Here is a 21939-nt window from a genome sequence, read left to right as displayed (position 1 = left end):
AGAGAGACCTCTCAGCTTCGTTTGGCCCTTTTCAGTGTTTTCTCAGCCATTAAAAGTGAAATCTTGCTTTGCATTAGCCGGTGGGAGTTCGCTTCGCTTTCAACAGCCAACCTGTGGCTGTTCTACAAGAGTTAATGAGAATCTCTAATTAAGTGCATGTTGACATCACATCAAAGAGTCAGGCAACCTCCGTTAAAGCCTAAGGTATACTTTGGTTTAGTTTTTTTTAAATGCATATATTAGCGTACTGTATGCACAGTCAAATGCACTGCCTTTCCGTTTGACACTCGACACACAGGTGATAAATTCATCTGAAATACAGGAGCAGGGATTTTTTTATTCAAAAATGTACTTCGAAAAGAACTTTGAACACACTAATTCACTTCATTGAACACGTATACACTCAAGCCAGAAGTTATTCATAACTTAAAGTTACTTTTATTTAACCAACATGTTTCAAGCTTTTTTAACACAATCTCACGGCAATTCATAGCTTTTTAATTTAGTGGCTAATAGGGTTGGGTTGATAGACGATGCCAACGTTCATCGCTGATGGCCGATAGACATCACAAAGCTGAGCCGGCATCGCGATCCGGCCTGCCCCCATCTAAGCAGCAACTCGCTCTGGAAAAAATACACACTCAGGTTCCGTTTACAATAATACATCTCAGATTTAAGGTGAGCTTTTAGAATGAAATCAATCTACGTCCACACTGGCATTTAACCTAGCATTTCTGAACACAATACCACTTAAAACGCACATCCCGTGACCACACACCCACACAGTCATGCGCTGCAGCGTATGCTTGCGTCTGCGCTCCAGGCAGTCAGCGGGTGCTTTGAGCACAAAACCCCAGAGAGCAGTGCACGTCGGACAGTTTATCAAGGATGTACCTCTAAATCGCGTCTCACTATAGTTGTTAAACGTGATATTTAATTAATATTGTCTCTATCTAACGACTCTTCTGTCTTTTGAATCTATCAGGTAACGTGTCACAGCGTCAGTACACTGCTTTAGTCTTTCACTTTCAAGCTTGTACTTAGTCATTTTAGTAAAAACCTCAGATACTGTTGGCTGGTTCCTGATCACTAAAGCTGTTAATGAATCATATGAGACAGAATTGTTCAGTTCAGTTATTTACTGTAAATAATATTGTACCCATCAGAGACAAATTAAAGTATATAACAGCCAAAACAAAAAATCCAATAAAGCCAGGTGTTAAGCATTTAAAATACAATAGTAATGTATAGTAAAGGGAAATTTTTATGAATGAGCATTAAATTACACTAACTTACATATTGTATTATCATTTATAACTATCATAAAATAATAGTAATTACCGTAGTATACGTTAGCCTTTACTACAGTAAACTATATATATATAACTGCTCACCCTCAGTTATCTATCTGTAGGGAGTGAAATTTAAAGTGAAACTAATGTTCTGTACCTTTAAATAAGTTTGGAAATAGTATCGCGGGATCAGAGACCTGTGAGTGAGCGTGCGAGACTGAGAGAAAGAAGACGGAGAGAGAGAAACCGCATGAGGTAATCTGTAATGGCTGACTAATGATGTTCACCCTGTATGTTTAATAAATCAAGGGTTAATACCTGCCGATTGAGCTCCGTGTGTCCTCCTTGCAACTAAGCCATAGAACCCACGAGATGGCGTGTGGTGAGAACTGGAAAGTTTATATCTAAGCACCAACGCGCGTTACATATCCATCAAGCAAGTTTCCTGTGTCAGCCCAATGATTGTTTTGCGATCTCACTGACCAGAGCGAGAGGTTGGCAGTAACCCACCAAAATGTTTGTTGTCAACCATCGTAAAACAGATAGAAGAAGAAATCGTCATTCTTGCCATCATATAGGCTGTTTCTTAAGATGCGTTCTTGTCTGTACTTGCGTTCTTATGTCCTTGTGAAACATCATCAACCGTTGCCAAAGCATTGTTCCAATTCAAAGTTCATATCTTGCCAAGTACACATGAAATTCCCAGATGTGTACTTGCTCTGCCCCTTTGGCCAAGGATGCATCAAGAGGTGACTTGTGCGAACTTGCAAAGCTCAGGTATCCCAGAATGCATTGCAGCTAAACGCCAGTGGTGGAAGAAAAAACCTGCACGGTTTTAAAAATACTCTTACTCTGTCACAAAAAAATTTTTTAACAGTTTTTTAAGCGAGAATGTAGTTTATTCACAAAGATAGCGCGTCTTTGATGATGTGCCTGAGCTTATGCAGACTCCAATTCCCAGCCTGCCAGCGGGAGCTCCGTCATCACCTCCCTCGCCGAGAGCAGCTTTACTTCAGCCAGTCCATCTCGGATGTACCACTGGATCTCATCACTCCATTGTTGTTAAAACATGATATTTAAGTCACCTTGTGAATATCTAACAGATAATTTTTGGTCTTTTAAATCTCTTATTTGTTCTCAGGTGTTTTATTTTGTCAGTATTATTTTGTTCTCTTTTATAATTGTCTTTAATTATGTTAATTCAATTCAATTCAGCTTTACTTGTATAGCGCTTTTACAATGTAGATTGTGTCAAAGCAGCTTCACATAAATGGTCATAGTAACTGGAACAGTGTGGTTCAGTAACTGGAACAGTGTGGTTCAGGTTTTAGTGTTTAAGTTCAGTTCAGTTCAGTTTAGCTCAGTTCAGTGTGATTTAATCATTACTGAGAGTTCAAACACTGAAGAGCAAATTCATCGATGCGTAGCTCTACCAATCATGAACCATGCGAGCGAGAGGCGACAGCAGAGAGGGAAAAAAAACTTCACCTGATGGGAGTGAAGAAAAAAAACCTTAAGAGAACCAGACTCAGTTGGGCTCGACCATTTTAATTTCTCCGCTGGCCAAAAGTCTTGTGCAGAGCTTCAGTCACCGTGAGCTGTTACTGTGTTGTACGGGGTTCGTCTTTCTTTACCAAATTGTGTGACGTAATCTTTATGTCTTGTCGTGTGTGTCTTTATTTCTTATTGTGTATATACTTGTATAATTACCATTGTAGTTTATTAAATCTGATAATCAAAGACACGTGTCTGTGTGTAATAACTCATTTTACTTCACATTTATATGAATATGTGTACATTTTCCTAAATCAAAAATGTAGATTTATAATATTAATATAATATTAATTACAGCTCCGTGCTTTATATAATAAGTCATTTTATTGCTAATGTACAGTGAAACCGATGAATCCATGATGAGGTAAGTGACGTTATAAAGTACACTGCCGTTCCATTTGAAGAAGTACCCGATTTGTGTCCTCGGGAGTTTGTTCTTCCAAGTCTGAACTTCCAAGGACGCAAGTCCGAACTTTGCATACTTGGTATTGAGAAACAGCCATGGATTTACCTTCAGTGGCTAGACACCGGCCTCACAGCTCTGTGAATGTTTTTGCTGTCACTTATTGATCTGCGATCGGTAAATGTAGCTTGTTTGGATGCTACTGCGCTACTAACTACTGCCACGCTACTGAAGTAGTTAAGCTACTGCCCAACACTGCTACTATGTATGTAGATATATGTATTTGTGTGGAAAGAGAGAGAGAGAATGAATCAAAGCGAACTGTGTAATATAAAAGGAAACAGCATTCTGGAGTTGGAGTGAGCTGGTTTGATGTGAGTGAAATGCAGTAGGCTGTTCTCCAGGCCAAGAAAGCACAATGATGCTCACATTTACCAGTGGCAGAAAAAGGAAATCAAAAGAAGTGGAGGAGGATCAAAGTGTTAGAAGAGTACAGCAAGTATTCTGAGGTCATGAGAGGAGCAAGAGGGCTTAGAATTACAGATATTTAGAGAATCCTCAGATTTCACCGTTTGGGTTAATCAGAGTCAAGGGCTTAATACTTACAGTGGGGGGAGGATGAGGAGGTTTACAACCAGTACAAAAGAGCAAGTCAAATGTGCTCCGAACAGATTTTGTTTTGTAAAAAATAGCACAGAAGCTGTTAGGGATACACAATATATCATTCAGCATTATCGCAAGATGTGTAATGTCGAGTCAGGATTAAAGTTGACCAGAAGCTTGTTGCACAAAGCCGGTTTGGGTTTTTACCCAGGGAAGTTTGTGTTTAGTTTTAACAAACCCAGCAGGCACAGGAGGTTGTAGCCCATTGTTGCGGAAATAAAAATCGGGTTGACGTCAGGACCCAATGTCAGGCTGAAGTCAATGTCCAACATTGCACAGACGTTGCATTTTGATTGTTTCCAACGCAACCTAAAAACATCAAAATATCAACATCTAATGATGTTACAGCTTGACGTTGTGTGGACGTTGGATTTCGGTTGCCATATCTGATGAATAAATGTCAGTATTGGACGTCTATATGACGTTGATTTAAGATGTTGGCTTGACATTGGATTATGGTCACTTTCCAACAAATCAACCAAATATCAACGTCATTTCAATGTTGTAATTGGACGTCAAAATAACATAGTCCTTAGATGCTGGCGACCTAAATCTAACCTAATATTAACACCCTATGATGTTGTGTCAGCTGGGAACTCTTAAGTTTTTGGGCTCAGTTGGCAGATTGGTTTAAATGTGGTTTTGTTGTCAGGATGACATATGTTATACTGCTAACCTGCTCTGGAACAGATTTATTCTGGCTTAGAGATTGCGAACCCAAACTGGACCAATCAGCAGTGAGCAAACTGATATATATATAGCCGTGGATTTCGGTTGCCATATATATATATATATATATGCAAAAAGGTACATAAATTGGGATCAGTTATGTATGATAGTAATAATGACAGTAAAAAGAAAGAAAGGACAACAGTAATAACTGACAATGATAATAAATCACAAGTATTACATCAACTATTACTACAGGAAGTTACTTATATTACAACTACTTATTGCTGTTGTAACTGCATGAGCATTTCAAGCACAAGCAATTATAATGTCTGTAGCAGTAACAAAGATTACGACTGTATTTACTTATTTATACAATGAAGCTATTCAGTGTTTTTAAATGGACTATTCAATGTCTTGACCTGAATACTGTTACACTTGCAGAAAACCATAAAACATTATTTATTTGATTTTATTTTTTATCTCCATTATACATTTTTTAAGATTATATATTAGGATCTGGATATTATATTTTATGCAGATGGACTCTACCAAATCATCCCAGTCAATCTAAAAGTGTGACTTCTTTCTATTGGTCTGCTGAAATTGAAGTCATATTGTAAAAAAAAAACAAAAATTTTGCCATTTTTTCCAGTTTTTATGGATTATTTAGTTCAAAATCTAAATAATACATAAGTGTTACATTTTGGCCACTGTGTTCGCTTTTTGATGATCTCAATTTTTTCTCACGTGTCCTCTTCTTGTCCACCAGAGGGTGCAATATGCACTTTAGCAGACCAGGCTATCTTGCTGTCGACCAAGCAGCAACATCCTGCTCTCCCTTAAGAAGCTAATACGAAAGTAACTGCTACTGCAATTTATCAAAATTCCACTGGGCCTGGCTCCACAATAGAGCAGATTTCAAACAGAGTGGCGACGGTTGGCAACACCCACTCGAGCTTCATTTGCGCTCTTCAGAATTCTATGGATGACGTCACGGATACTACGTCCATATTTCTTACAGTCTATGCTGCTGACTGAGTGACTGACTGATCGACTGATCCAACCACCCTGTCCCTAAACGCAACCGATAGTGTTTTCAAAAGTAATCTAAAAAAAGAAAAGCCGTCACGGCTGCATGATTCCATCACGTTTTCAGCCTGTTGTTTATCTGTTTATTTGAATTTTTATTTGCTTTACCTGGTTTCTGTCACCGTTCTTAGCTGGACTTAAACACTTGTAACAAACAAACGTTACATGCTTTAATTGTTGTTTTAGTTTCTTGTGATGCGAGAAGGACTGGTTGCAATATTACTACAGGCCACTAGGTTGCACTAGAGGGGAGTGAGAACTGGATATATTCCAGCTCACCATAGAGCAAGTGAGTCGTGTTTGGTAGAGGGAACCACATGGTGAACTGAGGCTACCGACCCACTCCGGTTCTGATTGTTTTGAGAACTTTATTGTTGCTGCTCAAATGTGAGTATTGAATACGTTTTGAGTTTGAAAGTATTTTCAATGGTTGGTTGTAATTTGCCCTATGTTTATTTCTTATGTAGACAGGACCTGTTGTCCTAGAGATGTTCAGATGAGGTGTTTGTTGGTGCTTTCAATGGACTGCAATGATTTGGTTTCAACGTTCTTTATGCTTCTCATTGGCAAATGAACTATATGTGTACACTTGGAATGACGGTCAGTGACTCTTAAATTCCTCATCATACTACCGTTTTCCCAGTGTGAGGAAGTGGATCTTATTGCATCGCACTCAAATCCATCTACGCAACATTCACCCAACTATCTATATTATTTACAAAGACTGTTTACATTCAATGACTGCTTGGTTTTGGTTATTGATTACTTTTGTTTGTGTGGACTAAATACTGTATACACATGTAGAGAAATTAAACAAGAAGGAAAAAGGGAAAAACAGGCTTGTGAAGTTTATTTTAATTTCAGTATGTGTGAAATAAAAATTCTGTGAACTCCCTCAGTGTAACATCTTGCATGCATAGAGGTGGTGTTACAGATGGCACCCGAACAGGGACATTCGTGAATTGTATTTTACGAAGTCCTTTGAATTATAAAGAGATATTTCACTGATACTGAAATTCTTCACAAGCAAATATTACAAATTTACAATGGAGGACAGAGCAGCTAGTGTGGATTATTCAGATGAAGCCTTCACTCATCTCAGAGATCCTGTATCTAATCTTATAGATACTTTTAGTGAATTGTATCTAGATTAAGAAGAAGAAAAAGAAAGTAAAGATGAATCTCCACAGCAGGGACAGGAAGACATTAGAAAAATTGATGACTTTCCATCACCACCCCCACCCCTTGACTTTCATGATGATCAATTACAGTTTGAGAATGATGAACATGATCAGCGTATACATAGCATTGAAAAGCACTTGGCTGATCTTGAGCATAGAGTAAGCAGTTTTGTCACCGCTGAGACACTGAATGCAAATTTAAGAGCATGTGAAGATAGGATTAACTACTATGTACAGAGGGAGTTAGATCGTGTTCAGCAAAAATGCTATGCTAAAGTTGAGGATTTGAGTAGGAGTATTGTGGATTGCTTGAAGCGTAGAGACAAACAGCTAGAGCAACAATTTAAGGCTATCAAACCGATCATGTCCACTCCTATGCATTCCAGCATAGTTACTTCTCACAAAACATCTCAAACACACTCTAGAATTGATGCAACTCAAGATACCACAAAGCAAAGCACTTACCTTTCTCCATCGTCCTTCCCAACCAGTATTAAACTTGAACTGCCTACTTTTGGAAATGCAGATTCAGAAGACCCCCTTGATTTCATTGAGCGGTTTGAAGAATATGATGAACTTCGACCTCTACATCATGAAGAGATGTTAGCAGCTTTATCTGTAAGTCTTAAAGGTACAGCTAAGAGTTGGTGGAAGGCTGAGAAGAGCAGTATTACAGATTGGTTGTCATTCAAAGAAAAATTCCTTTTTTCATTCTTGAATGAAGATCACAAGGAAGTGGCTGCTCAGAAATTGGCTGATTACAAACAAAAAGTCAATGAAAGTATAAGAGACTATGCTTTTAACTATAGAGCAATGTCCCTGAAAATAAACCCTGCAATGTCTGAATCTGAATTGGTACAAGCAACATTGAGAAACTGTAATCCTAGATTGGCTTCATTATTAAGAGGAACAGTGAAAAGTATTGATGATCTGGTTCGTCTCGGTACACAAATAGAGAAAGATTGGTCAGAAAGTAGGAAAAGATGGAGTCAAGGAAAGGAAGAGGATCAAAAGAAGAAATCTTCAGCGGTGAAAGGACAACCAAATAGGCTCATGCTTATTGACCCTTGTTTGTGTGATAATGTACTACAGGCTCCTGTTATCTTGAATCACTCATACTTCAATGCTGTAATTGATACAGGAAGTACATTTTCTTTGCTGCAGAAGAAGTTGTGGGAGAGATTGAAGAAAAAAGATGAGCAATTGACTAGAAGTGATCAAACGTTCATGCTCGCAAATGGACAGAGTCAGAAAACTCTAGGTAAAGTATTATGGGCATGTGAAATTTATGGAGTGAAGCATGAAGTCACCTTTCATGTGATGGATGATGACAGTTTGGCTGTTCCTGTTATATTAGGCTTGGATTTTCTCAAAAAGGCTAAGGTAACCATCGACTTTAATGTTTCACGTATCTACCTACCTGATGCTAACAGTAGTCACCCTGTATGTTTTAACAAAACAACTGAGCATGCTGCTGTGAAGTTTTATGCTGCACAGAAAGAAGTTGGAGTAAGCCACGATGAGAGGTTAAAACTGATTGACCAAGCCTTGGAAAATTCTCACACTACGACCAAGGTAAAGAGTCAATTAAAAGCTCTTATGTGTGATTGGCCATCAGTATGTACTAACAAACTGGGCCGTACAGACCTTATCAAGCATGTGATCAAGACCACTGATGACTTGCCTTTAAGAAAGAGACCATATAGAGTTTCTAAAGCCAAGAATGATTTTATTGAAGAACAGATACAGGAGTTGCTTCAACAAAAAATCATCAAACCTTCTACATCTCCTTGGGCTTCACCTGTGGTAGTGGTAGAGAAAAAGGATGGGGGATCTAGATTATGCATTGACTACCGAGGGCTTAATGCAAAAACTTTTCTAGATGCTTATCCTATGCCTCAAATCACAGATATACTGGACTCTCTTCAAGGAGCTAAGGTGTTCAGCACGTTGGACTTAAAGAGTGGATACTGGCAGTTAGAAATGGATCCTGCAAGTATAGAAAAAACCGCTTTTGTCACTGCTTCGGGGCTATATGAATTCTCGTCTCTTCCCTTTGGCCTTAAAAATGCAGCTGCGTCTTTCCAACGGCTGATGGAACAGGTACTGAGAGATCTTAAAAACAAATGTTGTATGGTTTATATCGATGACATTATTGTATACTCACCCGATGTCCAAACTCACCTGAATCATCTTGAACAAGTGTTTCACAGCCTACACAAAGCTGGTCTCACACTTAACCTAAAGAAATGTAAGTTCATTTGTGCTTCACTTGACTACTTGGGCCATACCATCTCAGCAGATGGAGTCAATGTGAATTCAGACAAAGTGGAGGCTATCAGAACATTTCCAATTCCCAAGACCTTAAAGGAATTACAAAGATTTTTAGGACTGGCAGCTTGGTACCATCGATTTATTCCTGATTTCTCCTCCAAAACAGCTCCCTTACACCTCTTGAAGAGGAAAGATGTAAAGTGGAATTGGTCTAATGAGTGTCAACGTGCCTTTGATGTTATCAAAGATGAGCTCACTAGAGCACCTGTGTTGTGTACTCCTAACTTTGACCTTTCCTTTAAGGTACAGACTGACGCAAGTGATGTGGGTTTAGGGGCTGTGCTCACTCAAGAAGTGGAAGGACAAGAGAGAGTTATTGCCTATGCATCTCGGTTGATCAGAGGGGCTGAGAAGTCCTATTCCGCCTCAGAGAAAGAGTGTCTGGCAGTAGTGTGGGCAGTAGAGAAGTGGCATCATTACCTTGAAGGTAGACCGTTTGAGGTAATCACTGATCATGCTTCCTTAGTCTGGCTTTTCCAACATCCTAAACCTTCATCTAGATTGGAAAGATGGACAATCAGACTACAAGGATACCATTTTACTGTAAGATACCGAAAAGGTCAGTGTAACATAGTGCCCGATGTGTTGTCCAGGAGAGAGGAAGTGAACTCACAGGCTGTATTACTGCATACACCAGCCAAAAAGAATTTTAGTACTGTCTCATGTGATCTGCCTTTGGACTTATCACAAATTGCTTGTGAACAGGAAAAGGATACCGAATGCCAAGAGATCATGGTTAAAGCCAAAAGCCAGAGAACCACAGATCTGAAGAGGACTCATTATATTTGCAAGAATGGAGTCTTATTCAGGAGCATTCCAGATTCAAAGGAAGGCCAAAGATTACAGGTTGTAATCCCTGAGAAATTGAGAGAGGTAACTTTGTCTTATGCGCATGACAGTCCTTTAAGCGGTCATTTGGGTAGGTTCAAAACTCTTATGCGACTGCTAGAATTTGCATATTGGCCATCCATACGTACTGATGTTTGGGAACATTGCAAAATTTGTGAGAAATGTCAGCGGTACAAACCTACAAACCTAAAACCTGCTGGTGACCTACAAAGTGTGCCCATAGTTGAACCTGGGTATATGCTGGGTATGGACATCATGGGGCCGTTTCCACGGAGCTCACGCCAAAATGAGTATCTACTAGTTATAGTGGACTATTTCACTAAGTGGGTAGAGGTTTTTCCAATGAGAACTGCCAAGTCTAACACTATTGTACGGATTCTCATAGAAGAAATATTCACTAGATGGGGAACCCCAGCCTTCATCGTATCCGACCGAGGTAGGCAGTTTACCTCCAACCTGTTGGATCAGTTATGTAAACAGTGGCAAATAACTCCAAAACTCACCACCGCCTATCATCCTCAATCAAATCTTACAGAAAGAGTCAATCGAAATTTGAAAACCATGATTGCCATGTTTGTTGAACAAAACCACCGTACCTGGGATCAGTGGATATACGAGTTCAGATTTGCTCTGAATACTGCTTGGCATGAAAGTACTGGTTATTCACCTGCTGAGATAGCACTTGGACGACAGTTGAAGGGACCCCTACAGAGAGCCTTGCACAATCCCCCAGATCCTAACCAACCAGCATATAATACCCTAGAACGCCAAAAAATTCTATATGATGTAGTCAGAGACAATGTAGAGAAGGCACAGAGTAAGCAGAGGAAGTATTACAATATGAAGAGAAGAACTCAGAATTTTGAGGAGGGAGATTTGGTATGGGTAAGAACTCACCCTCTCTCTAAAGCTGATGATGCATTCATGGCTAAAATTTCTCCTAAATGAAAAGGCCCAGCTAGGATTGTGAAAAAGCTAGGACCAGTAAATTACAAGGTCACTATGTTATCAGATGTTGCGCAAGTAGATACTTATCATACACAAAACTTAAAAATTTGGCATGGTGCAGATTTTTAAAAAAACACGGGGAGGGATGTATGTAACGAACAAACGTTACATGCTTTAATTGTTGTTTTAGTTTCTTGTGATGCGAGAAGGACTGGTTGCAATATTACTACAGGCCACTAGGTTGCACTAGAGGGGAGTGAGAACTGGATATATTCCAGCTCACCATAGAGCAAGTGAGTCGTGTTTGGTAGAGGGAACCACATGGTGAACTGAGGCTACCGACCCACTCCGGTTCTGATTGTTTTGAGAACTTTATTGTTGCTGCTCAAATGTGAGTATTGAATACGTTTTGAGTTTGAAAGTATTTTCAATGGTTGGTTGTAATTTGCCCTATGTTTATTTCTTATGTAGACAGGACCTGTTGTCCTAGAGATGTTCAGATGAGGTGTTTGTTGGTGCTTTCAATGGACTGCAATGATTTGGTTTCAACGTTCTTTATGCTTCTCATTGGCAAATGAACTATATGTGTACACTTGGAATGACGGTCAGTGACTCTTAAATTCCTCATCATACTACCGTTTTCCCAGTGTGAGGAAGTGGATCTTATTGCATCGCACTCAAATCCATCTACGCAACATTCACCCAACTATCTATATTATTTACAAAGACTGTTTACATTCAATGACTGCTTGGTTTTGGTTATTGATTACTTTTGTTTGTGTGGACTAAATACTGTATACACATGTAGAGAAATTAAACAAGAAGGAAAAAGGGAAAAACAGGCTTGTGAAGTTTATTTTAATTTCAGTATGTGTGAAATAAAAATTCTGTGAACTCCCTCAGTGTAACATCTTGCATGCATAGAGGTGGTGTTACACACTGTCGTCACAATCAACTCTGCTCCATGGCCTAAGTCCGCCGACGTACATGGTGAACCACCGAGCAAACTGGTAACATGGAGGTGAGCGGTCAGCTGGTAGCGTTAAAAGAAGTAGAAGCCGTCAGCAGCATCATACCGCCCCGTAGTGTTCATTTTAAAGACGAAATTCAGCCATACGTATATCTGACTACATTATTCACGCTCTCCAGAAATGTAGACAGGGGTACATATCCACAATCAGCCTGTGTTGAATTTTTGTTTTAGCATTTATATTCTCACTTGGCTCTTTGAAAGGTCACCGACTTTTAAAATACATGTCTCGAAACAAGAAAGGTCACACACAGACACACACACACGGCTATTATACAGTAAAGAAGAAACATGTAATCGGAAATTGTAAATGAAGCTTTTTTATGGTATTTTGCATGATTTAATCACAACACAAACCGTTATATAAGCACACCATTTCTCTACCACAGGCACATTCTGGTTGTCACCCAATAAATTCCTGCTGCTTTTGTCACCAACCACTTTCGCCTCAGTGCAAATGCTGTAGATAAGAGCAGAACCCGTGTAATACACACACACACACACACACATACACATGTCATTTCCGCTGACTGAATACTCCTGCTGTTTGGCCTGTGAGTCATTCAGGAACAAGGAATCATGGAGCAGGTCTCCCCGTCCCATCTGTCTCTCTGGCTGACCGCTGTGTAGATCAGAATTACATTAACACCTCTACATAGTGTTCACTTCCTCCTGCGTTCACCATAACATGAGCCTACACTACTCTTTTTTTCTTTATTATTATTATTTTATGCTGATTATATAGTACTGTAGTTAATTCTACTGTGAAATAAGCACACTGTCATTTTCAGTATGACATTGATGAGTTTCATCACAGGTTTGACTGCAGTTTCATAACTTTCAGAACAAAATATGTCATAAATACACAACTTTTATCTCTGAATAAGACAACTTCTAGAAATTTTAGACTAGTGTATTTGATTTGTTGCAAAAACATCTGTTATATCGAAATAAATTGACAAAAGTGGGAAAAAAGCACACTTTGACTGCAGTTTGCATTTGTCTGCAGTTTGCATTTGTCGGCTGCACATCCATGATGTGAATCTTCCGTTCCACCACATCCCAAAAGTGCTCTATTGGATTGAGAACTGGTGACTGTGGAAGCCCTTTGAGTACAGTGAACTCTGTTATGTTCAAGAAACCAGTCTAAGATGATTCATGCTTTATATCATAAATTAACCTGCTGGAAGTAGCCATCAGATGAGTACAGATGTGGTCATAAAGGGATGGACATGATCAGCAACAATACTCAGTTAGTCTGTGGCGTTGACACGATGCTCAATTGGTACTAATGGACCCAAAGTGTGCCAAGAAAATATCCCCCACACCATTACACCACCACTACCAAACTGAACCTTTGATACAAGGGAGGATGAATCTATGCTTTCATGTTGTTGAGGCCAAATTCTGACTCTGCAGCAACAGAAATGGAGACTCATCAGACCAGGCAATTATCCAGTCTTCTATTGTCCAGTTTTGGTAAGCCTTTGTGAATTGTAGTTAGAATTGTTTTTAGCTGACAGGAGTGGCACCCAGTGTGGTCTTCTGCTGCTGTAGCTCATTCGCCTTAAGGTTGGACTTGTTGTGTGTTCAGAGATGCTCTTCTGCAGACCTCGGTTGTAACCAGTGCTTATTTGAGTTACTGTTGCCTTTCTATCAGCTGGAACTAGTCTGGCCATTCTCCTCTGGCATCAACAAGGCATTCTCTGTAAACCCTAGAGATGGTTGTGCGTGAAAATCCCAGTAGATCAGCAGTTTCTGAAATACTCAGACCAGCCCGTCTGGCACCAACAACCATGACACGTTAAAAGTCCCTTAAATAACCTTTCACCTTTCCATGTCTACATGCCTAAATGCATTAAGTTGCTGCCATTTGATTGGCTGATTAGAGATTTGCGTTAAAAAGCAGTTGGACAGATGTACCTAATAAATTGGCCAGTGAGGGTACTTGTAAACGTAGACTTGTAACATGAGTTTGCATGTTCTCCTCGGTGTGGGTTTTCTCCGGGTGCTCTGATTTCCCCCACAGTCCAAACATATGCGCTATAAGTCAATTGAATAAACTAAATTGTAGTGTGTGTGAGTGTATGGGTGTTTCCCAGTAGTGAATAGAATTAGCACTGCATAAAAAAACATATGCTGGATAAGTTATCTGTGGCGACCCCTAATAAATAAGGGACTAAGCTGAAGGAAAATGAATGAATGAATGAATGAACTTCCAGTAAACCACATAAAGCCACGTACACACACACACAAAGGCTGATCTCTACAGTGAGGCAACCCGTTGATACACACCATCCTTTCATGTATCAGAAGAACCAAGTGAAGCAAGTGCACACACTTGTATACACAACATTAAATATTAAATGTGTGAGGATAGTGAAACCGATAGACTCGCCAGAGAGCTTTAAAAGCGTTCTTCTTTATCCTCAGCCATATGTCTTTGTTTTTTCTTGAGGATATCAGCTGGAGGTATCGTGTTTCAGCTCGTGTCTAAGTGTCCAATTGATTTCTTTGCAGGAAGAAGCGTTTTCTCGTGTCGAAATTGTCATTCACCTTAGATTTTTGAAAAGTGGCACTGGAGGGAAAAAGCCCTCTGTATCCTCAGACGCCGCTGTGCTGAAGTGTTTTTTTTTTTTTGACAACAGAAGAATGAGCAATCGATGGATGAAAGAACACCATTCAGAGCGTGTGTGCTGTGTTACACTCCTCCAACATGTTTCATCACGTAATATTTCATCGTAAGCATATATATGCAATGGCCCATTTCCACTGAGTGGTATAGTACTGTTTTGCTTCGGTACGCTTTTATGGCTGTTTCTACTGTCAAAAGGTACCTTGTAGCTGCCCTTTGTAGCTTTGTAGTCAAAAAGTACCTTGTACACCCCCCCCACCCCATCTCCTTCATTGGTCCGCGACCCCGTGGGGGGTCCCGACTTCCACTTTGAGAACCACTGCAGTAGGCTATTTCGCACTATCATTGATGTGCAGTTATCCCAGGTGAAAAATATATATAATTAAATGCGAATAAAATACACTTAAATACCCGCAAATACATTTTTAGTACATTGTTATTTTTTTGTGTTCAATAAAAGTTTGATGGTTTTACACTATAAATATACTAATTAAAAGTATGTTTACACTTCAGTAGGACTTTAGTACACTTGACAAAAGTATACTAAATACCATTCATTCAGTAATTTTCTTGTCGGCTTAGTCCCTTTATTAATCCGGAGTCGCCACAGCGGGAAGAACCGCCAACTTATCCAGCAAGTTTTTACGCAGCGGATGCTCTTCCAGCCGCAATCCATCTCAGGGAAACATCCACACACACACACACACACACACACACACACACACACACACACACACACACACACACACACACACACACACACACACACACACACTAATACACTACGGACAATTTAGCCTACCTAATTCACCTGTACCGCATGTCTTTGGACTGTGGGGGAAACCGGAGCACCAGGAGGAAACCCACACGAAGGCAGGGAGAACATGCAAACTCCACACAGAAACGCCAACTGAGCCGAGGTTCGAACCAGCGACCTTCTTGCTGTGAGGTGACAGCACTCCCTACTGCGCCACTGCCTCGCCCTACTAAATACCAGTAATACTTAAATAAATTTTAGTGTACTACAATAAAGTACGCTACAGAAAAAACACCCAAAAGAGTTTTATTAGTGTGTTTTTCAAAAGTGTGCTTTAAATGCTTTAAACATTAGTTGATTTTTAGTACACTGTTTACATACTCATCCTAAGTTTAAAATAAGTTAATATATAAAAAATCTATTAGTGATGTATTGTAGTAGAAGTACATTTTCCCAAAAGTTGTACTTAAGTACAACTTAGCACTTAATATGAATGCAATATTATCACTAACACTTTAATTGATTTTGAGTGTCGTAATTTTAAGTTTACATTAAATTGACTTCATTAAAAATCTATTAGTAACGTACTGTAGTAGAAGTACATTTTCCCAAAATACGTTTAATACAGTATTTAGCACACTTTTTTTTTTTTTTTTTTACAATTTGTATACTCTTTTAATATGTGAAGTTTATGTATAAACAAATTTCGAGAGGATCACGTGCTTATGATTGCTAGCGGCTGGATCCGCATTATCCAATTCACTACACTCCAGTCAGATGACTCCTAAACTACTATAAATACCCTGGGTTTCATTCCAAGGCTATTTTCGTCTTGAAGAGTCCCCCCTTCCACCCCACACTCCTCCTTCTTAGATGGGTGACACGGTGTCCCAGTGCGTAGCACTGTTGCCTCACAGCAAGAATGTCTCTGGTTCCAGGCTTTACCAAACCAGCAGACATTTCTGTGTGGAGTTTGCACTTCTCCCCGTGCTCACGTGGGTTTCCCCCGGGTTCCCCGGTGTCCTCCCACCGCCTAAAAACATGCAATTAAGTTAATTGAATAATCTAAATTGCCACTATAGATATGCTTCCAGTACGTAGTTATCTTCAAGAGCAATCACTTACTGTTCATTGGTTACTACAGCAGGGGAGTTCTCGAGATCTACCTGAGCTCAAACTCCCCTCCCGCCTTGCAACGGGAGGGAGCCCTGGGCTCGAGGATCTCATGAGCTCAGGGCTCTCTCCCGGGACAGCATGCCAAACAAGCTTTTATAATTAATCATCAGCTAGGTGTGAACTCTTGAAATTACTATTATGCTTTAAGCTATTCTTAAATATATTTATAAAAGTTTCAAATTAGGGTTCAAGTGTATTTCTAGTTGTAACTAAATATATATATTTAAAATACAGATACAGTATGTTAAAAGCACATTTTAGTTCAATTTCAGGGTGTCTCAAAATAGCACAGTTGAGTACACTTAGATGGTATTGAGTTTATCTTAACATATACTTAATTCTATCTTTTAGTACATTAAGTACAAAATTAGTGTGCGAAAATAGAGCACTTTTAGTACAGTACTAAAGTATACTTAAATAAAGTGCATTTTAGTGCACTTTTTTTTTTTACCTGGGATAATCAAATCCTGTTCATAGGATGGTTAGTACTGAACATTTATGCAGTATTTATGTGGATTAAAGCCTCTGTTTTGTAAGAAGTGCTTCTCATATGTGAACGACCCGTACAGCTTTACTTTGACATTTCCTCGAGTGAGAATGACGCCATCTGAAACTTTCCGTCGCACACCACAACCACCAAATGAGAACCGTTGACAGTGTAAACGCAAGCCTGATAAAGGTGACCCGTACTGACCCACACCGTACCACACTGTACCAGTCAGTGGAAACGGGCCACAAGTGTGTAATTGCTCTTTGCACATTGTCATGCTGTCATCTTTAATAATCCCCGCTGCATCACTTTTATTCAAAGTGAGAGTTATTGTAAGCGTTAATGAGTTCTTTACATGGGGTCACTTTTAAAGACCAATTGTCTTTTCGGTGCAGTGAATATTCTAACAAAACAGGCCTGATCTTTAAATGACACGCACAGACGCACATACGCGCGCACACACGCGGGCATCGGCTGCATCTCTTCTCCCAGCAGATTCTTCTTATCTGTGTTCGTGACTGGCTCTTTCCTCAAATCTCCCCTTTTTCTGTCTGCACTTCTGAAGCTGTTGCTGTGAGCCTCGGTTATAATTAGAGGTGCTCGGCGAGCCTCTTTGCTAGACCTTACTCAAAAGAAGAATTTTAGATTATCGTAACTGACTTGATTCATATTGGCTTCTGCTGAAGTCTTGCTTAAAAAATAGAAATGTTTTTTTATTCTGAGTTTGCGGATGCTTGATGTCCACTGGTAGTTTACTTGGGAATTTACTATATACAGTTTAAGTCAGAATTATTAACCCCCCTGAATTATTTCCCTCAATTCTATACAGCTTAAAGTGACATTTAAAGGCTTAAATAGGTTACCTAGGCAGGTCAGGTTAATAAGGCAAGTTATTGTATAATAATGGTTTGTTCTGTTGACTGTCAAAAAAAATATTAACCTAAAGGGGCTAATAATTTTGTCCCTAAAATGGGTTTTAAAAAATAAATAAAAAACTGCTTTTATTCTAGTCAAAATAAAACAAATAAGACTTTCTCCAGAAGAAAAAAATATTATCAGACATAGTGTGAACATTTCCTTGCTCTGTTAAACATAATTTAAAAAATATAAAAAAAGAAGAATAAAAATTCAAAGGGGGCTAATAATTCTGACTTCAACTGTATCTATTATAATTACAGTTAAAGTATGGCCCTATAAAATCAGCGAGTGGTGTGTTTTGTTTTGTTTTTTTGTTTTTTTGTTTTTTTATATTTTCCTGTTTTGTTTTTGTCTGAATTTTGAATGCTGTATGAGGAAAATTACAACATCCCAACCGTACGTTCACACCAAAAGCAGCGAGAGTGTCAAAGTTGCCAGAAGTCATTCATTTTCACTGAGAGCTGGTGGTGATAAGTGGCGAGGAGCAGTGCAACGCGTCTTCGCTGGTTTGTGTGTCGAGGAGTGTTGAAATCAAGTCAACTTTATGATAATGAGCTATGACGCGGTTGGACGGCAATCAGAATGAAGAAGTCCACCGCTTGACAGGAGTCCAGAGAACACAGACCTGTGAACTTTGGTTCCGACCACAGTTGTTTACCATTACACCAGCAGCACCAGCATGAACTGTTGGTACAAGGCAGGATGTGGGTGAAAATGGGTGGGTGTACATGTAAACATGAGTTTGCATGTTCTCCTTGTCATGGCATGGGTTTCCTCAGGGTGCTCCGATTGCTCTGATTAGAAATTTGAGTTAGCGAGCTGTTGGACAGGTGTACCTAATAAAGTGGCCAGTGAGTGCATTTGTGAAAATTATTTTTTGGGACTCCATAATCATAGTCACAATATAAGCAACTTCAAAAAGTAGCAAGACTTCATTAGTAGACATGTGCAAGGTTTTATTATAGAAAGTTTCCAAACTTTTTAAATGTGTGTGTGTGTGTGATAATGAGTGCGAGACCTGGGGAAGGGAGATAAATGGTGTTGGTAATGCTGTGCGACGCCTTGGGCAGTTAGGTAGAGAATCTGCAAAAATATTATTATACCATTTCATTGTAAATTGTTTCAGTGCGTATATTGAAACAGCCCTGTGGGGAATGGGACTGCTCTGAATTGAATTGACACAGCAGAATAACTCTGGACACAGTGATAGGATGCTCTTGTGAGAGCTGAGGATGTTGTGTGACTTGTGTTACGCTAAACGACACATTCTGCAGATTAGGCTGGTTAGCTGCACTTCACCAGAGTGTGAACGGTAAAATCAATATTTCACCCATCTTTCCGTCAGCTTAAGATGGATAGAGGCACTTTGGGCTTCAAGCGCACTCAGCACACACACATGCACGCTGCACAGTGCAATTGGAGTGTATCTGGCTAATGGATTACACACTGTGCTTCTATTACTGAGCTTTAATGAATGATGGATCTCATCACTCTTCATTTCTGTCCATCATTTCTCAATGTCTTTTCCTCAGACCAACACTGTTGCTGTTGGAAAAGTCACTCAGAGCCGTGTTAGATCTGTCTGTCATATTTACTGTCTGAATTTTTCCATAATTGCCCATATTTTGAGGATATTATGCATTAAAAATGCTGGGTTCCAAACAAGTCCAATACAAATCGATTAACTTAACAGATTTAAGTAGATTGAACATAAAGCGATTAGGTTGTCTGAAAAACAAAGAACTGAGTTGATAAAGCTCATTTTATAGTTTGAACAAGCAGGAAAAATACTTTTGTGTGTGTATTTCAAGCAAACTCAAAAGACATTTTTGGTTTGTCTCACTGTCGTTGGCTGTTTCTCAATTCCAAGAACGCAGAGAATGGACTTGGGTTCTTGTGGAGACCGGTCTTGCCAGGTGTCCTCGGAAGAACGAACTCAGGAGGCCGCGAGGGCAGAGAACGCGTCCATTGAGAAATGGGATGCTGTGTTCTTCCTGATGGTCATGTGACCTTCACGCGTTTTAAATAGTCAATTATTTAAACATTACAGCACTCATACAACGATTTATTGTTTCCCCCCTCTTCAAAATATATACTATGCATAAAAACAATATAAATACACTCTCCACAATATAAATAAAACAAATTTTAATACGAATTTCAGCAAACAAACAACCCTTAATGTGTTTATTCCTTTATTAAGATATTCTTTTAGACTTTCACCGTTTCATTTAGGGAAAGTCCTGAGGTAAATAAGTCATATCTCTGAACTTTAATAATAAATCTAAATTAAATGCTGCGCTTCCCACCTCCAGTCGCAATGACTTCTGGGATTTCCAGAGCGAGTTCGGTGCTCGAGTCTGCATCAGTGCGTCCTCGATATCAAGATCACATCCGGGAAGATTCACACGTCCTCCGTACTTGCGGTCTTGAGTATTGGAACTGAACTTAGGCATCTGATGATGACGTTGCTCGAGAACACGAGGACGCAAGACCTCTGAAGAACGCATATTGAGAAACAGCCAATTTGAGACGTTGGTGCTCAAGAAAGTCCCAGAATGCACCAGTGTTTAGTGTTTTTTTTCCCCCCAAAATTGAATTCTTCATTGATCCATCAGTCCTGGCAATGCATTTGGACAGGACAAACACTTGTGCTCTTCTAGGTGGATTCAACACTTAAAGTTGACTGCAATTTCAGATTTTTCTCCGCTAAATGAGCATTTTCAGAGTTTTAACAGTTTTTCTTACAGCCTCTTCAATTTTGTGAAGGTCAACAAGCTTTTGCCTCCAATCACCGCTCTGTTCATTTCTCTCTCCCGTTGTGATGAATGACTGAATGAGTTTGACCTCATAGTGCTGAAGACTAAATTATTAGCCCTCCGGTGAAATGTAAATTCTCTTTTAAATATTTCCCAAGCGATATTAAACAGCACGGACATTTTTCACAGTTATTCTCATTATGTTTTTCTTTTACAACCCCAAAACAGAAAATGTTGGGTCGTCGGCGCAATAGCCTAGTGGTTAGCTTGCTGACATATGGTGCAACAGCACGTCAGGGCGTCGCGAGTTCGAATCCCGGCTCGACAACATTTCCCTACCCTACCCCCTGTCTCTCTCTCCCACTTCGCTTCCTGTCTAAAATCTGTCCTATCTAATAATAAAAGCAAAAAGGCCAAAAATAAATCTAAAAAAAAAAAAACAGAAAATGTTGGGTCAGTATGGTAAACGCAAATGAAAGAAGATAGAAGTGATTTCCAAATTTACTTTGATTTGTATTTCATTGCAGACAACACGTCAAACATTATTTAATGTGTTTCTCGTGATTTTTATGGTGTTTAATTTAGCAAATAAACACCAATTTTGGTTCTTGCAACACATTTAAAAAAAAAGTTAAAGCATTTACCACTTTGTCATGTTGCTATTAACAGTACGGAGTCTTCGTTGTCGTATTTTGCGCTTTAACTTTTTAAACACATTTTCTATTGGAGAGAGGTCGGGACTGTCAAGATGAAAACTAGTATTTTTGCAGGGTAATTAGTCAAATCATTAGCCCCTTTCACACATACAGACCTTTCCGACGTTTTCTGGAAAGGTCTGTATGTGTGAACAGGCCCTTTTTGAAAATACCACTAAATTCGTTCTGGCTATTTTTCGGAAAGAGAAGTTGTAACGTTACCGGTAATTTGCCCAAATGCTGCGCTGTGTGAACGCAGAAGAAAGATTGCCGGAAAGAGCGTGTGCACGTCTAGAACGTGCTGACGTGAGAAGTCTACTTTAGCCAATCAGAACAGTCAGACGCATTCACGTCCGCATAGTTTATGAGAATAAAAACCCTTGAATATTTTCCCAGACACATTTAGCTGCTAGAAGTTAGTCTGATAATGTTTATATGTTCATCTTAATGCCAACTGTGTAAATAATTATTGATAAGATGCTTATGATAAGCCG

At 39.4% G+C, this 21939-nt stretch overlaps 1 protein-coding gene and 1 long non-coding RNA gene across 5 annotated transcripts in view; one reads left to right on the top strand and one right to left on the bottom strand.

Annotated features, from left to right (window-relative positions):
* The window catches only part of sphkap (SPHK1 interactor, AKAP domain containing), a 202478-nt gene that overhangs the window by 54421 nt on the left and 126118 nt on the right, over nucleotides 1–21939 (top strand). The gene's annotated exons all lie outside the window — the stretch shown is intronic.
* The window catches only part of LOC147839827 (uncharacterized), a 153762-nt gene continuing 138958 nt past the window's right edge, over nucleotides 7136–21939 (bottom strand). The window contains exon 3 of the long non-coding RNA XR_015515423.1: nucleotides 7136–11924. This is a non-coding gene — a long non-coding RNA (uncharacterized LOC147839827). The remainder of the gene's footprint in view (nucleotides 11925–21939) is intronic.

The sequence above is a fragment of the Danio rerio genome, chromosome 18 (assembly GCF_052040795.2).
Source record: "Danio rerio strain M-AB ecotype USA chromosome 18, GRCz13ab, whole genome shotgun sequence".
NCBI lineage: Eukaryota > Metazoa > Chordata > Actinopteri > Cypriniformes > Danionidae > Danio > Danio rerio.
The sequence above is the reverse complement of the archived record's forward strand: the minus strand, read 5'-3'. Positions and strand labels throughout refer to the sequence as shown.